Source organism: Arachis ipaensis, chromosome B6, assembly GCF_059453495.1.
Source record: "Arachis ipaensis isolate K30076 ecotype BB chromosome B6, ASM5945349v1, whole genome shotgun sequence".
Lineage (NCBI taxonomy): Eukaryota > Viridiplantae > Streptophyta > Magnoliopsida > Fabales > Fabaceae > Arachis > Arachis ipaensis.
The window spans coordinates 106,613,105-106,629,424 of NC_142441.1; the positions used below are offsets into that span (position 1 = coordinate 106,613,105).

The window sequence follows — 16,320 nt, forward strand, 5'->3', positions numbered from 1 at the left end:
TGAGTTGCATTATTGTTGGAGTTATGGCATCTCTGATCTTGGCCTTGGTCTTGTTGATTTCCCCACCCAAAGTTTGGGTGGTTCCTCCAATCAGGATTATACGTTTTGGAGTATGGGTCATGATTCTACCTAGGTGAATTCCCAATGTAGTTGGCTTGCTCCTGACTACCCTCTGCTTCTTCATTCACTCCTTCTTGAGTTGCTGCTGAAGTGGTGATTGCTGCTACTTGATTCCTCTCCATCTTCTTGGTGAGGTCAGCTAATTGCTTGGTAATCATCTTGTTTTGAGCTAGCAGTACATCCACATTGTTCAGCTCCATCACTCCTCTAGTATTGCCTCTTTCAGAAGCATAGAAGTAGTCATTCTCTGCTACAGTCTCAATGACATCTATGGCTTCTTCAATGGTCTTCTTCTTGTTCAGAGAGCCCCCGGATGAGTGGTCTACTACCTTCTTTGATTCATATGAAAGACCTTCATAGAAAATGTGCAGCTGCACCCATTCATTGAACATATCTGGTGGGCATCTTCTTGTCAAGTCTTTAAACCTCTCCCATGCTTCATATAGAGTCTCACCATCCTGTTGCCTGAATGTTTGTACCTCAGCTCTCAACCTGTTGATCCGTTGAGGAGGATAGAATCTTGCCAAGAACTTGTTCACCACATCTTCCCAGGTTGCTAAACTCTTCTTCGAAAAGGATTCCAGCCATTTAGATGCTTTGTCCTTGAGCGAGAAGGGAAACAGAAGTAGTCTATAGGTGTCAAGATGAACACCATTAGACTTCACAGTATCGCATATCCTCAGGAAGGTGGTTAGATGTTGACTGGGGTCTTCTTGGACACTTCCTCCGAATGAACAATTGTTCTGAACAAGGGTGATGAGTTGTGGCTTTAGTTCAAAGTTGTTGGCATGTATGGTTGGCCTTTGGATGCTACTCCCATAGTTTCCTGGGTTTGGGTTGATGTAAGAACCCAGAACTCTTCTCTCTTGCCTAGCCTGATGCGCTGGACCTTCTCTGCCATGGTTATGAGCCTCTTCTTCATGATGGTTTTCCATATTCTCATCCATGTCTAGTTCAAAGTACTCTTCCTCTTCCTCAGCACCAACTACTCTCTTTCCTCTTGCTTCCCTCCTTAATCTAAGGAAGGTCCTCTCAGATTCAGAATCAAAGGAAGTTGAAGCCCCGCTTCTTCTACCTGTCATACAACCAACAAGGAAAAAGCAAGAAAGATAGATGCAGATAGTAATTTCTACAGAAATGCTGTTAGCGTGAGTGATGCAATATATCAAACAGTTACTGGGTTAGTAACTGAATTGTAAACAACTAAGAAAATAGGTGGGGGAAAGGGAAGAAAATAGCTAAACATAAAGTAAATTACTCAAATGAACTTAAATCAAACAAAATAAAAACAAATGCTCAATCTAGTTATCCACCGATTTAATCATTGTTGATACAAAATCAATCTCCGGCAACGGCGCCATAAACTTAACGCACAGAAACTTGTCCCTTAACAAATCTCCCTCGGCAAGTATACCGAATTGTCGTCAAGTAATAACTCACAAAAGAGTTAGGTCGAATCCCACAAGGATTGATTGGTCAAGCAACTTTAATTGGAGGAATGTTCTAGTTGAACTAAGCAGAATGTGGATTGAGAGTTGCAGGAAATTAAATGGCGGGAAAGTAAATAGCAGAAAACGTAAATACTGGAAATAAAGAGCTGAAAATAAATGACGAAAAGTAAATTACAGAGTTGTAAATGGGAATGGGGAAGATGATCATAGAAGTAATTGGCATAAAGTAAAGAAAATGGGTAAGATTAGAAATGGGGAATTCATTGGGCTTAGGAGATGTTGCATTCTCCGGATCAAGTTTATTTTCATCTCTTCCTCAATCAATGTATTCATTGATCTCCTTGGCAATCTTAAGTGATTGAATTCCAATTCCTTGGTAATTCAATCTCTCAAATCAGATCAATAGCCAATTCCTTGGTCTAATTGCTCACGAGAAGAGATGAAGTGTGGTCACTGATTATACCACATGTATTTCCAAATCAAAGTATTGGGAGAATTATATGTCACCATATCCGCCCAAACCCCAATTTGGTCCAACATGAGAAAACATTTCTAGCATGATCTCTTCATCCCTTTTCCAAGGTTCAGAAGAGATCCAAGTATGAATAGCTTCTTTTCCAAGATAACTACTCAATTAGATGAAGATTGAAAGCTTTCTAGTAAAATCAAGAGAAAAGAAAGAAGAAGAATAATGAAAACTATTATTGATCCATCAAATTACAACAGAGCTCCCTAACCCAATGAAAGAGGTTTAGTAGTTCATAGCTCTGAGAATGGAAAGTAAAGATGGAGAGTACATTCTGAAAGTTAAACTAAAAGTGCAGAGAAAGTAAATTACAGAGAGTAATTCTAATAATGCCAAAAGCTCCTTTCTAGTTCAAAGCTCTCCCTATTTATACTATTCTTCTGATCTTCTAGTTGGCTCTTCAAGTCTTGGATATGGGCCTTTGGATCTTGAGTTGAAGCAGTTATCTTCTTCAGTGGGCTCAGCTTTACTTGCAGAGAAAGTGTGAAGTAGGCAGGGACTTTAGCTTAGGCTGTTAGTGGTGTTAACGTTAAGTGAAAATGTGGGGTCGAGAACGTTAGTAACAATCACCTTTTTCATTAACGTTCCTAACCCAAAGTGGTCGACGTTAACTTCAACATTAGTGGTACTAACGTGACCACTAACGTTGACCCTTGGCCTTTCGCAAACGTTACTGGGGTTTACCTTTTTCAATAACGTTGAGAGTACCCCTTTCTCCCTATGTTAGAGTTCACGTTAGAATAGTTAACGTGGCCTTTAACGTAGGCTTGCCAAATCTTCGAGAGAGTTAGTGACACTTACCTTTGTCACTAACGCTTCAGAACGCCCCTGCTTCCTACGTTAGAGTTCACGTTAACTAGGTTAACGTGACTTCTAACGTGGTATTGATAGCCATCTCCAACGTTAGTGACAAAGGTGAGTGTCACTAACGTTGGCTCATCATCTCTCTTCTCCATGTTAGCTTCCACGTTAATGTAATTAACGTGGCAACTAACGTGGCTCATAGTGGCTCAATCCAACGTTAGTGACAAAGGTGAGTGTCACTAACGTTGGTGATTCTTGCTCCCTCCACGTTAGAGTCCATGTTAACTAGGTTAACGTGGCTTTTAACGTAGCCAATATGGGCTTAGTCCAACGTTAGTGACAAAGGTGAGTGTCACTAACGTTGGCATCATCTTCTTCTTCCACGTTAGAGCTCACGTTAACTAAGTTAACGTGGCTCTTAACGTGGCCAATTGCCCCTTTTGGAATGTTAGTGGCACTTACTTTTACCACTAACGTTGGAGTTCTACTTCTCTTCCACGTTAGCTTTCACGTTAACATAGTTAACGTGGCAACTGACGTGGGCTATAATGGCTCACGAAGGCGTTATTGGCAATCACTTTTCTCATTAACGTTGCAAGCTAGCCTTCATTCCACGTTAGTGGTCACGTTAGCTAGACTAACGTGGCTACTAACGTGGTTCTTCCTTGCTTCCTTTGTCCTGAAATCAAGCAATAAAGTACATCAAAGCTCTAATCCAAGTTATGAGACATGCATCATTCAATTTGTCCTTTAATTCATGCATAATTCTCATGAAATCATGTAAAATTCACAATGTTTGCTTGAATCAAGATGTAAGTGATTATTTACCCAAAACTTGCTTATTTCCTAAGAAAATGCATGAAACTACCTTAAAACCATAAAGAAAAGGTCAGTGAAACTGGCCAAAATGTCCTGGCATAAAAAATAAACACAATTTTAGAAATCAACACAAAAAGAAAATAAGAACCTAAAAATTGAAGGTTAAGAAAACAAGAATTGGGGAAGAAACAATGACACTCCTTATAGCCACTGCGAGCTTGCGGTGGTTGGGTTCGCCGGAAAAACACCAGAGGAGAAAAACCCACCGGTGGTGAAGAAAGTAAAGAGAAAAGAAAGAAAGAAAGAAAGAAAGAGAAGAGAAGTAAGAGAGAAAGGGTATGAGAGAGAGAGAGAGACTGCGGCGGGCTGACGGCGGCGGTGGCCGGTGGCAGGGTCACCTGAGAGGCTGGGCAAAGGTAGAGAGTAGCAACAGCGAAGAGAAGAAGAAAATAAGAGAGCTGCTGCTCAACAGAGGAGCGTGCCCTTTTATTCCCCAAAATGAGTCGTGTGCGTACGCACAAAGACCTGTGTGCACGCACAGAAGGCAGAAATTAGAGGGATGCGAACGCACACAATGTGTGATCGCTGCAAACAGAGAGTGTGTATTGGAGTGTGCAGACGCACAGCTGTGAGCGCGTGCACAGGGGTGACTAGAAAGAGGGTTGGTGCGCACGCACAAGACGCTGATGCCAGGGCATCTTGGCCAATTTCACTGACCTTTTCTTTACTGTTTTTAGGGTAGTTTCATGCATTTCTTTAGGAAATAAGCTAGTTTTGGGTAGATATTCACCTACACCTTGATTCAAGCATACATTGTGCATTTTACATTATTTCATGAGGATTTTGCATGAATTTAGTGACAAATTGTATGCTGCATTACCCATGACTTGGACTAGAACTTTGATGCACTCTGTTGCTTGATTTCAGGACCAAAGGAAGCAAGGAAAGGAAGGTAACTTGCAAGGTTAATGAGAAAAGTGATTGCCAATAACACTCTCAAAGCCATCATTGCCCACGTTAAGAATCACGTGAACTAAGTTAACGTGCACTCTAACGTGGAGAAGGGAAGTTGAGCCAACGTTAGTGACACTTAACATTGTCACTAACGTTGGCAAACACTCATGAGTGGCCATGTTAGAGCCCACGTTAACCTAGTTAACGTGGCCACTAACGTTAAAGGGGGAAGAGAAGCCAACGTTAGTGACATTCAACATTGTCACTAACGTTGGCCTAAGGATGCAACACACCACGTTAACTTCCACGTTAACTTGGTTAATGTGGGAGCTAACGTAAGAAATGGGAGTTGTCGACAACGTTAGTGACACTCAACATTGTCACTAACGTTGGAAGAAACCACACAAACCCCCAAGGAGCCACGTTAACTTCCACGTTAACTTAGTTAACGTGGAAGCTAACGATGAGGAATGAATGATGAGCCAACGTTAGTGACACTCAACATTGTCACTAACGTTGGGATGGCTAAGAATGGCCACGTTAAAAGCCACGTTAACCTAGTTAACGTGGACTCTAACGTGAGATCTAGGGGCACATTGGAACGTTAGTGACAATGTTGAGTGTCACTAACGTTCTCGATGTTTGGCAAGGCCACGTTAGAAGCCACGTTAACCTAGTTAACATGGGCTTTAACGTGAAGCAACAAGGGGCACACTGGAACGTTAGTGAAAATGTTGAGTGTCACTAACGTTCTCGAAGGTTGGCAAGGCCACGTTAGAAGCCACGTTAACCTAGTTAACGTGGGCTCTAACGTGAGGCAAAGGGGTACATTGGAACATTAGTGAAAATGTTAAGCGTCACTAACGTTCTCGAACTTATACTTTCACTAAATGTTAACACCCCTAACGCCTTGAGCTAAAGTCTCTGCCCACTTAGCACTTTCTCTCTGCAAGTAAAGCCAAGCCCAAATGAAGAAAAGAACTGCTTCAAACTCAAGATCCAAAGGCCCAAGACTTGAAGAGCCAACTAGAAGCTGAGAGAAAGAGTATATATAGGTGTAGCTTTGAATTGTTAAGGAGTTCTGAAGGGCTGGAAAAAGGGAACTACTCTCTGTATTTTACTTTCTCTGCATTTTCTAGTTTGAGGATGTATTCTCCATCTTTATTTTCATTTTCTAGAGCTATGAACAACTAAACCCCTTTCATTGGGTTAGGGAGCTCTGTTGTAATTTGATGGATCAATACTAATTTTCATTATTCTTCTTCTATCTTTTCTCTTGATTTTACTTGAAAGCTTTCGATCTTCATCCCATTGAGTAGTTATCTTGGAAAAAAAGCTATTCAAACTTAGATCTCTTTTGAACCTTGAAAGAGGAATGAAGAGATCAAGCTAGAAATGCTTTCTCATGTTGGACCAAATTGGGTTTGGATGGGTATGTGACTATAACCCTCTCAATACTTGATTTGGGAAATGCATGTGGTATAATCAGTGACCATACTTCATCTCTTCTCATGAGCAATTGACCAAGGAATTGGCTATTGATCAAGACTTGAGAGATTGAATTGCAAGAAATTGTAATTCAATCAATTAAGATTGCCAAGGAGATCAATGAGTGCATTGATTGAGGAAGAGATGAAAATGAACTTGATCCGGAGAATTGCAACATCTCCTAAGCCCAATGAACTCCCCATCTCTGATCTTACCCATTCTCTTTAATTTCTGCCCTTTACTTTTATGAGCAAATTCCCCATTCCCATTTACAATTCTGCAATTTATTTTCAGTCATTTACTTCCAGTCCTTTAATTCTAGCATTTACTTTTCTGTTATTTACATTCCCGCCATTTTATTTTCTGCAACTCTCAACCCAAATTCTGGATTCGCTCAACTAGAATATTCTTCTAATTAAAGTTGCTTGATCAATCAATCCCTGTGGGATACGACCTCACTCTATTGTGAGTTTTTACTTGACGACAAATTCGGTACACTTGCCGAAGGGAGATTTGTTGAGAGACAAGTTTTCCTCGCATCAAGTTTATGACGTCGTTGCCGGGGAATGATTGTGCATCAACAATGATTAAATTGGAAGATCACTAGATTGAGCATTTTTATTTTGTGAATTTTATTTTCTGTTTGAGTGATTTACTTTTTGTTTTAGTTAAACTTCTTCCATTCCCCCTCTACTCTTTTATTTTTCTTTGTTATTTTCAATTCTGTTTGCTAACCCACTAACTGTTTGATATATTGCATCACCCACAACTAACAAAAATTCTGACACAAATACTTGCTGCACCTATCTTTTCTTGCTTGCACTTGATGGTTGTATGACAGGGAGAAGAAGCGGGGCTTCAACTTCCTTCGATTTTGAACCTGAGAGGACCTTCCTTAGATTACGGAGGGAGACAAGAGGAAAGAAAGTGGTTGGTGCTGAGGAAGAAGAAGAATTCTTTGAAACAAACATGGAAGATAACATGGAAAACCATCATGAAGAAGAAGATCACAACCATGGGGGAGGAGGTAGAGCAAATCATGATGGGGAGGATAGAAGAGTTTTGGGCTTTTACATCAATCCAAACCCAGGCAATTACGAAAGTAGCATCCAAAAGCCAACAATCCATGCCAACAACTTTGAACTTAAACCACAGCTCATCACCCTTGTTCAGAACAACTGCTCGTTTGGAGGAGGTGTTCAAGAAGACCCCAATCAACATCTAACCACCTTCCTGAGGATATGTGACACAGTGAAGTCTAATAGTGTTCACCCTGACGCCTATAGACTGCTCCTATTTCCATTCTCACTTAGGGACAAAGCGGCCAAGTGGCTGGAATCTTTCCCAAGGGAAAGCTTGACAACTTGGGAAGACGTGGTGAACAAATTCTTAGCAAGATTTTACCCTCCTCAACGAATCAATAGGCTGAGAGCTGAGGTCTAAACTTTCAGGCAACAAGATGGTAAAACTCTATATGAAGCATGAGAGAGATTCAAGGACTTAACAAGGAGGTGTCCACCTGACATGTTCAACGAATGGGTGCAGCTGCACATTTTCTATGAAGGACTGTCTTATGAGTTAAAGAAGGCCGTAGACCATTCATCCGGAGGATCTTTGAACAAGAAGAAGACTATTGAGGAAGCCATAGATGTTATTGAAACAGTAGCATAGAACGACTACTTCTATGCTTCCGAAAGAGGGAACACAAGAGGAGTAATGGAGCTAAACAATGTAGATGCTCTCTTGGCCCAAAACAAGCTCATTACCCAGCAGTTGGCTGACCTCACCAAGAAGATGGAGATGAACCAAGTAGCAGCAATCTCCACTTCATCAACAACCCAAGAAGGAGTGAATGAAGAAGCAGAGGGGAGTCAGGAGCAAGCCAACTACATTGGAAATTCACCAAGAAAAAACTATGATCCATACTCCAAGACCTACAACCCTGGATGGCGAAACCACCCAAACTTTAGGTGGAGAAGTGAGCAAGATCAAAACCAAGACCAGAGACGTTACAACTCCAACAACAATGCAGCTTACCAGCAATTCACACAGAGGACATCTGAACACCCCCACAACAACACTTCTCCACACACCTATCAAAACCAAAACAGCACATCTGCTCTGAATCACTCATCAATTGATGACAAGCTCTCTAAGATTGAAGCCTTACTTGAAGGAATATGCCAAGAGATTCAAGAAAATAAGGTGTTCAAAGAGGAGGTGCGAGCCAATATTAAGAACCAGGGAGAGACCATCAGGAAGCTGGAATTCCAGGTGGGATATTTAGCTGAGAAGATTCCCAAACCTACTGATAGCTTCCCAAGTGACACGGAGAAAAACCCCAAAGGAGAAGCAAAGAAAGTAAGATGGAAAGATTGCAAAATGGTCACTGCGAGTGATCAAGAGACTGAAGACAAGCAAGGCAAACTTTGCAAACAACCTGAAGACAACTCAACAAAGGAGGAGGATGGAGATCGCCAAGAACCAGAAATCTCACAACAAGAGCTGCTGAAGCTCTATGCACCCTTCCCTCAACTGCTCAATGGTGCTGTGGGAAAAAGAATATACTCAAGGTTCCTAGACTTGTTTGCATCTCTGCATGTGAACATACCATTCATCAAGGTAATTCAACAAATGCCTGCATTCATCAAGTATATGAAGGAACTTCTTCCCAGGAATAGCTCATTCAAAGGAGGCCAGACTATAGTGATGAACAAGGAATGTAGTGCCCTTATTCAACCTGAGTTGCCTACAAAAAGAAGAGACCCAGGGAGTTTTCACATCCCTTGTGCCATAGGTGAAGCTATGTTCGATAGAGCACTATGTGATTTGGGGGCCAGCATCAACTTACTGCCCTTATCCCTGGCGAAGAGGATGCAGATCAATGAGATAATACCCACAGATGTAATCATCAGACTGGCTGACAAAACTCAAAAGCAAGCAATAGGAGTGGTGGAAAATGTGTTGCTTAAAGTTGGGAAATACTTTCTCCCAACAGACTTTGTCATCCTGGACATGGAAGAGAGTCACACTCATCCAATCATATTGGGAAGACCATTCCTAGCTACGGCCAGAGCACTTATCGATGTAGAGAAAGGAGAGCTAATATTGAGAATTCATGATGAACGACTCAGCTTCAATGTTTTCAAACTCTCACAAGAAACAGATCAAGAGGACAAGGAACTAAGCACAAATGATAATGAGACACTGAAGGAGGAAACAAGCACTGAAGCACAGCCAGTTCATTCTGAGATCCCCTTAATAGATAAACAAGTAAAACAGCAATTGCCACAGCTCAAGGAAAAGTTGGAGGAACCTAAACCTCTAGAGGCAGGTGAAGACATCATCACAACTCCTTGGAAAAAAGAAGTCACCAAGGGGAAGGCAACCTCAAAAAAAACAAAGAAGAAGGTACCAAGGAGATGGAGGAACAAGAAGATCCCTACGGAAGACTTCTCTCCGGGGGATAGAGTTGTCTCAGCTTACTTCCTAGATATTTCTCCTAATCTCCCCACTGTACCGTCTCAGTTACCCAAGGTCTTCACTATCAACAGAGTTCTTTCCCTGGAACATGTGGAGATCATTGATCCAACCAAGGGATATAAGTCCACAGCAAGAGGGGAGGACTTTAAGCACTACCAACCACCCTGATGAAGGAAAAACGTCAAGCTAGTGACGCTAAAGAAGCGCTTCATGGGAGGCAACCCATGTTTTATATGTTTTTAAAATAATGAATAAATCAATGTTTATGAATTTCAACCCAAACTTGACAAACACTTGGTGAAATCTTTATCATGCAGTATATAGTGAAGAACAAGTTTGGTGTTCAAAGCAAACCAAGATGCATGCTAGTCTTGGGAGCTTTGAACAAAACTTTTCATCACATTGCTTCAAACTAAGTTTGGTGTCACCCCATGGTGCCACCAAGATGCATATAAGGACCCACCAATAGTTAGTTAGTTAGTTGGAATTCATAAATAAACAATCAAATCCTTTCTTCCCTTTTATGAATATTAGCTGTAAAGTTCATATGGTCATTCTAATATCTTTTCTTACTTTTCTTAGTTTGTCTTTATAGGAAAAGAAAAGGGGCATTAAAAGGGATAGATTGGACAACCAAACAAAGAAGGTTCGGACACCACAAAAGGAGGGGCTACACACTTGTTCTAAAAAGGGAATACATTGGAAAATGTTGCCATGCAACATTAAAAAAATGGCACCCCTAGAAGACCGAGCAATCCCCGTCATAAAGTGATGATCCTTGTCTTCTAGCCATGTCCATCAAGTGACCACTTCATCAATCTACACCCTCCATTCTCTCACAAATTCTCTATATAAACGACCCTTGTCCGTACCACCCTTCATTGTCATCACACACCCTTCACCACTCTTCCTTTCGGTACAAGACACCCACTATCCGATTATAAACATTCCTCCCCTCACTCTCTTCATTTCCATAAAACCCTAAACAACCAAAAGTCTCCACAACCTTACCACCTTCACATATTAACTATCATTCATGGCGTCTTCGGGTTCTAAAAGAAGGAAGGGAAAGGAACCCATGGAAGAACACCCATATGATGAAAGGAGATTTAGAAGCTTGCATCATGCATTGCAATACGGGTGGATGGTTGATAAAGAAATCATTTATAAGCTGGGATTTCAAGTTACAAAGACTGAGTGCCCCGAAATCACAGAGAAGATAGAAAGGAGAATATGGGAGCTCCTCACTGATCCGGTCATTAAGGTGAATGCAAATCTCATAAGAGAATTTTATGCAAATGCGGTTCGATATGATAAGAAGGATGAGTCTTACACAAGCTTTGTGAGAGGAAAGATGGTGGACTTTGGTCCCATGAGTGTCATGAGGGCATTGAAGCTACGGTCTATACAATTTGAAGAGGAAAGCTATCACTCAAGATTGGACAACCCCAATTATGACCAGATTCTGCAAGATATTTGTGTACCAGGAGCTGACTGGGAAAGGGGTGCGGGAAATAACCCAAAGTTCATCAAGAGAACAGATCTCACTCCTGAAGCCAAGGGGTGGTTTGAGCTAGTGAGAAGGTCTATTCTCCCAGCTGCAAACAACTCGGAGGTGAATGTCAAGAGAGCCACAATGGTGCACTGTATACTGAAGAGAGGAGAAATCAAGGTTCATGAACTCATAGCTGAAGGTATTAGAAAGATGCAGAGAAAAGTGACTCAAGAGGAACGTTAGGTTACCCCAGCACTATTTACCGAATATGCAAGAAAGCTGGGGTAGTTTTTGAAGATGAGAACCCCATGTGGATAAAGGAAGGCATCCCAATAACTGTACGAAGGATGAAAGCTGCAGCATCCCCTTTGCCTCAGCGGAAGCAAAGGAAGAAAACAGCCCCTCAAGTAGTGGAAGGACAAGTCTTAGAGGGTCAAGCACAACAGACCTTGGACATGCACCAATTGCAGGAGGCCATTGATGGCTTGTCTAGACAATATTTGGAAAGCCAAGGAGCACAGAAAGAGCTTCAACTACAGATGATGGGGCAGCAAGAGGAAACACTTTTAAGATGGATGACTCAGCAAGGTGAGTGGCAAAGGCAAATGATGGAACAGCAACTAAGTCAAGGACAACAATGGGGAGAAACATTCAACAGGATGGAACAAAGGCAAAACGAGCAACAAGAATCCACCCAGAGGCTAATCAACATCCAAGCACATCAAGGGGTGCACATACATGAGATGCATCGAAGACAAATCGAACAGGCAGAACTATTGGACGAGCAAAGGGCATTCGCAGAAGGAGTTTACATGAGCGAAACAGAACATCATATAAACACTCAAGCCAGGCTCGGTTACTTAGTGGGACAGCTGCCAGTATTGCATCCAGGAATAGCCAAGTATGACGAAATGAAGGATAAATTAGCACGAAAGGAAAGACAAAGGGTGGAAGAGAGTCATGAGTCAGTGAGGAAGGCACTTGAGGATTGGAAGCAAGCAAGATTGGCACGGATGCGAGGAAATGCAAGAAGAAACAAGGAGGACAAGCAAGGAAAAGAGCATGGACATCCACAACAGTAAAAGGTGGTGGAGTTCCTTCTTTGTTCCATCTTTCTCTATGTTTTAAATAATGAAGATCTTATATGAAATAGAACTTTCTTCCATGTTATGTTTAAACCTTTTTCAATTATGTCTTTTAAGTTTTTGGTATTGAAGAAAGTCTATGTGCACTAGTCTTTATGTCACTGCATCCTTACTTTACTTTCTTGTAAGCTTGTCCCTTTAAATCAAATGAAGAAGAGAAGGTTTATGTTTTTAAAAGACCAGAGTAGAGTTCGTAATGTGGAAGTGCATTCATGAATCTTTGGGATAGTCATAAATTAGCTAAGTTGGTTCAACCACAAGGCTAGGAGGACAACTATCTATCCTGAATACTTGACTTTGGATATACCCATGAGACTAAGTTAATAACAAGATCCTAATAAGAGAAAAGGGAAAGAACAATGGAAGTGAAAAACAAAAGAAAAAGAGTAAGCAATAAAGCTAGGCACCAATGGTTTTTAATCTTGAGGCATGTGTCTGTGGTGCTCCTGTGTGAGGGATCTACTTGGATGAATAAGCTCTTAGGGGTGCCTTATCACTTGGTAACTTGGGTTAACTAATCCGGGATTATCAGCTGAAAATCCACTATCAAGAGTAACCCTCACTACAGAGCATTTAGTAACCCAAAGAGGTGCTGGACACCAAGGTCTCAAGAAAAGAAAATAAATAAACTATATGCCTGTGGTGTGTATGTATGGGGGAGAGACTTGAGGGAGTAAGTCCTTAGGGGTGCTTCAACACCTAGCACCTTGAACCAACTGGTTCGGGAGTGTTGGCTGAAAGCTTATCTTAAAGAGTTGCCCCCCTACAGAGCACTTAGCCTAAATAACACAAATAACCCTTGAAATAACAATAAAATGATCAATGAATAAAAGTCTCGTGGGATATAAACAAAGTAAGTGTTTAGGGACATGATAAAAGTCTGAAAGCCAGTAATGGAATGAACCTAAGTTGCTATGCATGAAACCACCATAAAATCAGTAACATGACTTCCACAAGAATGACTCATTCCTCTGGATATTCCATTCATCATTCTCTTGTTCCAGTACTTGCTTAGGGACAAGCAAGCTTTAAGTTTGGTGTTGTGATGCCAGGGCATCTTGGCTAGTTTCACTGACCTTTTCTTTACTGTTTTTAGGGTAGTTTCATGCATTTCTTTAGGAAATAAGCTAGTTTTGGGTAGATATTCACCTACACCTTGATTCAAGCATACATTATGCATTTTACATTATTTCATGAGGTTTTTGCATGAATTTAGTGACAAATTGTATGCTGCATTACCCATGACTTGGACTAGAACTTTGATGCACTCTGTTGCTTGATTTCAGGACCAAAGGAAGCAAGGAAAGGGAGGTAACTTGCAAGGTTAATGAGAAAAGTGATTGCCAATAACACTCTCAAAGCCATCATTGCCCACGTTAAGAGTCACGTTAACTAAGTTAACGTGCACTCTAACGTGGAGAAGGGAAGTTGGCTCAACGTTAGTGACACTTAACATTGTCACTAACGTTGGCAAACACTCATGAGTGGCCACGTTAGAGCCCACGTTAACCTAGTTAACGTGGCCTCTAACGTTAAAGGGGGAAGAGAAGCCAACGTTAGTGACATTCAACATTGTCACTAACGTTGGCCTAAGGATGCAACACACCACGTTAACTTCCACGTTAACTTGGTTAACGTGGGAGCTAACATAAGAAGTGGGAGTTGTCGACAACGTTAGTGACACTCAACATTGTCACTAACGTTGGAAGCAACCACACAAACCCCCAAGGAGCCACGTTAACTTCCACGTTAACTTAGTTAACGTGGAAGCTAACGATGAGGAATGAATGATGAGCCAACGTTAGTGACACTCAACATTGTCACTAACGTTGGGATGGCTAAGAATGGCCACGTTAGAAGCCACGTTAACCTAATTAATGTGGACTCTAACGTGAGATCTAGGGGCACATTGGAACGTTAGTGACAATGTTGAGTGTCACTAACGTTCTCGAAGTTTGGCAAGGCCACGTTAGAAGCCACGTTAACCTAGTTAACGTGGGCTTTAACGTGAAGCAACAAGGGGCACACTGGAACGTTAGTGACAATGTTGAGTGTCACTAATGTTCTCGAAGGTTGGCAAGGCCACGTTAGAAGCCACGTTAACCTAGTTAACGTGGGCTCTAACGTGAGGAAAAGGGGTACATTGGAACGTTAGTGAAAATGTTAAGTGTCACTAACGTTCTCGAACTTATACTTTCACTAAATGTTAACACCCCTAACGCCCTGAGCTAAAGTCTCTGTCCACTTAGCACTTTCTCTCTGCAAGTAAAGCCAAGCCCAAATAAAGAAAAGAACTGCTTCAAACTCAAGATCCAAAGGCCCAAGACTTGAAGAGCCAACTAGAAGCTAAGAGAAATAGTATATATAGGAGTAGCTTTGAATTGTTAAGGAGTTCTGAAGGGCTGGAAAAAGGGAACTACTCTCTGTATTTTACTTTCTCTGCATTTTCTAGTTTGAGGATGTATTCTCCATCTTTATTTTCATTTTCTAGAGCTATGAACAACTAAACCCCTTTCATTGGGTTAGGGAGCTCTGTTGTAATTTGATGGATCAATACTAATTTTCATTATTCTTCTTCTATCTTTTCTCTTGATTTTACTTGAAAGCTTTCGATCTTCATCCCATTGAGTAGTTATCTTGGAAAAGAAGCTATTCAAACTTGGATCTCTTTTGAACCTTGAAAGAGGAATGAAGAGATCAAGCTAGAAATTCTTTCTCATGTTGGACCAAATTGGGTTTGGATGGGTATGTGACTATAACCCTCTCAATACTTGATTTGGGAAATGCATGTGGTATAATCAGTGACCATACTTCATCTCTTCTCATGAGCAATTGACCAAGGAATTGGCTATTGATCAAGACTTGAGAGATTGAATTGCAAGAAATTGTAATTCAATCAATTAAGATTGCCAAGGAGATCAATGAGTGCATTAATTGAGGAAGAGATGAAAATAAACTTGATCCGGAGAATTGCAACATCTCCTAAGCCCAATGAACTCCGCATCTCTGATCTTACCCATTCTCTTTAATTTTTGCCATTTACTTTTATGAGCAAATTCCCTATTCCCATTTACAATTCTGCAATTTATTTTCAGTCATTTACTTCCAGTCCTTTAATTCTAGCATTTACTTTTCTGTTATTTACATTCTCGCCATTTTATTTTCTGCAACTCTCAACCCAAATTCTGGATTCGCTCAACTAGAATATTCTTCTAATTAAAGTTGCTTGATCAATCAATCCCTGTGGGATTCGACCTCACTCTATTGTGAGTTTTTACTTGATGACAAATTCGGTACACTTGCCGAAGGGAGATTTGTTGAGAGACAAGTTTTCCCCGCATCAGACGCGAAAAAGATAAGGGGATGCGAGCGCACAAAGCGTGCGATTGCTCCCACCAGAGGGATTGCACTAAAGCGTGCGGACGCACAGGGGCGTGCGCTCGCACAGATGGCTTCTCTTTTTAAAAAAAAAATCGAAAAGAAATTGCTTGAGGTACAGAATCATGTGTACGTGCGAACACAGGTCCATGCGCACGTACAGAAGCAAACATGGGGAGGGTGTTCACGCGCACAACTCATGCCAACGCTCCCGCCAGAGGGGTTGTCAGTTGGTGTGCGGCCGCACAGATAGCGCAAAAAAGGACATGCGTGCGTACGCACAGAGAAATGCGCATGCACAGGTCATAGAAACAGGGCAGCGCCCACGCACATACTGTGCTGGCACTGTGACCAGAGGGCACTGCAAAGGGTGTGCGGACTCACAAGCTCGTGCGCACGCACAGATGGTGAAAACGTAGTTGTGTGCGCACGCACAGCAAGGTGCGTACGCACAGATGTCCTGTTTCACAAAAATTTTTTCTTTTCAAAAATAAGGTACCAACCCTTAGTGCATCAACGTATCAACCCAAAATCATACAAACATTTACAAATTCATGATCCACAAGCAATTCAACAAATTTAACTCAAAAAAAATCAAACCAAACCTAAGCTAATCATCATATCATAAGAAAGCAACTAATTCAAAAAGCTATGAAC

The 16,320-nt window shown here is 41.4% G+C and overlaps 2 non-coding genes across 2 annotated transcripts; one reads left to right on the forward strand and one right to left on the reverse strand.

Moving 5' to 3' along the window:
• The first annotated feature begins 507 nt into the window (after positions 1-507).
• On the forward strand, positions 508-614 carry LOC148562198 (small nucleolar RNA R71). The gene has a single exon (XR_015887148.1). It is a non-coding gene; the product is annotated as a small nucleolar RNA R71 (small nucleolar RNA).
• Positions 615-7,584: 6,970 nt separating this feature from the next.
• LOC148562199 (small nucleolar RNA R71) lies at positions 7,585-7,688 on the reverse strand. Its single transcript, XR_015886635.1, has one exon. It is a non-coding gene; the product is annotated as a small nucleolar RNA R71 (small nucleolar RNA).
• Between the last annotated feature and the right edge of the window lie 8,632 nt (positions 7,689-16,320).